Genomic DNA, 3,621 nt, shown 5'->3' with positions numbered 1-3,621 from the left:
AAATTGGCATAATTTTCTGAGTTACCTACAGAGAAAACAGCCCAGATTCGTGACAGCAAAGAAATCTGTTTCTGCGCAGTAATCCAAATCTAGTATGAACTTTACTATCAACGACTTTACTTGGCACAACAAAACACAAAACTAAGATAAGGAGAGGTTGCTACAGTAGTAAACAACTTCCAAGACACAAAATAAAAACAAAGTACTGTAGTAAAAACCATGGGTTGTCTCCCATAAGCGCTTTTCTTTAACGCCTTTCAGCTAGGCGCAGAAAGTGTGTATCAAGTATTATCGGAGGGTGGTGCATCTACAGCGGCGTTTGGAGTTTTCTCAGCCAAGCATAGTATATTGGATACATAAGTTTTAGCGTCTCCCTTTTCATTAGTCTTAGGCTTGCTACTCTCATCAAACAAATTTTCCGGAACAAGCCAAGCATAGTTATTTTCTAGTGCATCATTCATCGCTAGGAGCTTACATGGTATTGGTGCTTTGATCTCCCCACCATCATTAATATTATTAGTGTACTTTATTCTATCCATATCCATCTTTTCAAGGAGACTAACAAAATTGGTATAAGAACCAAGCATATTATATTTAGCAAAGACCTTTCTAGCCTCTCTTGCTATACCACCAAATTCTCTAAGAAGGGTTTCTAAAACAAAGTCTTTCTTTTCCCCTTCTTCCATATCACCGAGTGTAAGAAACATGTGTTGGATTATAGGATTGAGATTAACAAATTTAGTTTCCATCATACGAACTAAAGCAGCAGCGGCAATTTCATAAGTAGGAGCAAGTTCTACCAAGTGTCTATCTTCAAAATCTTCAACGCATCGACATGATTGAAAAATTCTTCTATATTATTTCTCCTAATTATAGACCCACGTCCTACCGGTATGTCTTTCGTGGTAAAATTAAAAGGAAACATGATGAATCAAGTAAAGTAAATGCAAGTAACTAATTTTTTTTGTGTTTTTGATATAGAGTGCAAGACAGTAAATAAAGTAAAGCTAGCAACTAATTTTTTTGTGTTTTGATATAATGCAGCAAACAAAGTAGTAAATAAAATAAAGCAAGACAAAAACAAAGTAAAGAGATTGGGAAGTGGAGACTCCCCTTGCAGCGTGTCTTGATCTCCCCGGCAACGGCGCCAGAAATTTGCTTGATGCGTGTGGTTGACACGTCCGTTGGGAACCCCAAGAGGAAGGTGTGATGCGCACGGCGGCAAGTTTCCTCGATAAGAAACCAAGGTTTAATCGAACCGGTAGGAGTCAAGAAGCACGTTGAAGGTTGATGGCGGCGGAATGTAGTGCGGCGCAACACCGAAGATTCGGCGCCAACGTGGAACTCGCACAACACAACCAAAGTACTTTGCCCCAACGAAAGCAGTGAGGTTGTCAATCTCACCGCTTGCTGTAACAAAGGATTAACCGTATTGTGTGGAAGATGATTGTTTGCGAAAACGAGTAGAACAAGTATTGCGGAGATTGTATTTCAAAGATAGAGAATTGGACCTGGGGTCCACAGGTTCACTAGAGGTGTCTCTCCCATAAGATAAACAGCATGTTGGGTGAACAAATTACAGTTGGGCAATTGACAAATAAAGAGGGCATGACCATGCACATACATATTATGATGAGTATAGTGAGATTTAATTGGGCATTACGACAAAGTACATAGACCGCTATCCGACATGCATCTATGCCTAAAAAGTCCACCTTGAGGTTATCATCCGAACCCCCTCAAGTATTAAGTTGCTAACAACGAGACAATTGCATTAAGTATTGCGCGTAATGTAATCAGTGACTACATCCTTGAACATAGCACCAATGTTTTATCCCTAGTGGCAACAGCACATCCATAATCTTAGAGGTTTCGTCACTCCCAGATTCACGGAGACATGAACCCACTATCGAGCATAAATACTCCCTCTTGGAGTTACAAGCATCTACTTGGCCAGAGCATCTACTAGTAACGGAGAGCATGCAAGATCATAAACAACACATAGACATAACTTTGATAATCAACATAACAAGTATTCTCTATTCATCGGATCCCAACAAACGCAACATATAGAATTACAGATAGATGATCTTGATCATGTTTGGCAGCTCACAAGATCCGACAATTAAGCACAATGGGGAGAAGACAACCATCTAGCTACTGCTATGGACCCATAGTCCAGGGGTAAACTACTCACTCATCACTCCGGAGGCGACCATGGCGGCGTAGAGTCCTCCGGGAGATGATTCCCCTCTCGGCGAGGAGTGCGGAGGCGATCTCCTGAATCCCCAGGAGATGGGATTGGCGGCGGCGGCGTCTCTGGAAGGTTTTCCGTATCGTGGCTCTCGGTACTGGGGGTTTCGCGACGGAGGCTTTAAGTAGGCGGAAGGGCAGGTCAGGGGGCCACACGAGGGCCCCACACTACAGGTCGGCGCGGCCAAGGGCTGGGCCGCGCCGCCCTAGGGTGTGGCCGCCTCGTGGCCCCACTTCGTCTCCTCTTCGGTCTTCTGGAAGCTTCGTGGCAAAATAGGACCCTGGGCGTTGATTTCGTCCAATTCCGAGAATATTTCGTTACTAGGATTTCTGAAACCAAAAACAAAGAAAACAAGAATCGGCACTTCGGCATCTTGTTAATAGGTTAGTTCCAGAAAATGCACGAATATGACATAAAGTGTGCATAAAACATGTAGATAACATCAATAATGTGGCATGGAACACAAGAAATTATCGATACGTCGGAGACGTATCATTGCTATGCATGTTCGTCTTGTCTGAAGTAAGGGAGATCTACCACTAAAATGGTTAGAGCATTGCATACTGTTAGAGAAGAACATTGGGCCGCTAACTAAAGCCATGATCCATGGTGGAAGTTTCAGTTTTGGACAAATATCCTCAATCTCATATGAGAAAATTAATTGTTGTTGAATGCTTATGCATAAAAGAGGAGTCCATTATCTGTTGTCTATGTTGTCCCGGTATGGATGTCTAAGTTGAGAATAATCAATAGCGAGAAATCCGATGCGAGCTTTCTCCTTAGACCTTTGTACAGGCGGCATAGAGGTACCCCTTTGTGACACTTGGTTAAAACATGTGCATTGCAATGATAATCCAGGTAATCCAAGCTAATTAGGACAAGGTGCGGGCACTATTAGTATACTATGCATGAGGCTTGCAACTTGTAAGACATAATTTACATAACACATATGCTTTATTAATACCGTTGACAAAATTGTTTCTTGTTTTCAAAATCAAAGCTCTAGCACAAATATAGCAATCGATGCTTTCCTCTTTGAAGGACCATTCTTTTACTTTTATTGTTGAGTCAGTTCACCTATTTCTCTCCACCTCAAGAAGCAAACACTTGTGTGAACTGTGCATTGATTCCTACATACTTGCATATTGCACTTGTTATATTACTCTATGTTGACAACTATCCATGAGATATACATGTTACAAGTTGAAAGCAACCGCTGAAACTTAATCTTCCTTTGTGTTACTTCAATACCTCTACTATGAATTATTGCTTTATGAGTTAACTCTTATGCAAGACTTATTGATGCTTGTCTTGAAGTACTATTCATGAAAAGTATTTGCTATATGATTCATTTGTTTACTCATGTC

The sequence above is a fragment of the Lolium perenne genome, chromosome 4, assembly GCF_019359855.2.
Source record: "Lolium perenne isolate Kyuss_39 chromosome 4, Kyuss_2.0, whole genome shotgun sequence".
NCBI classification, from domain to species: Eukaryota; Viridiplantae; Streptophyta; class Magnoliopsida; order Poales; family Poaceae; genus Lolium; species Lolium perenne.
This window is presented reverse-complemented; position numbering follows the sequence as displayed.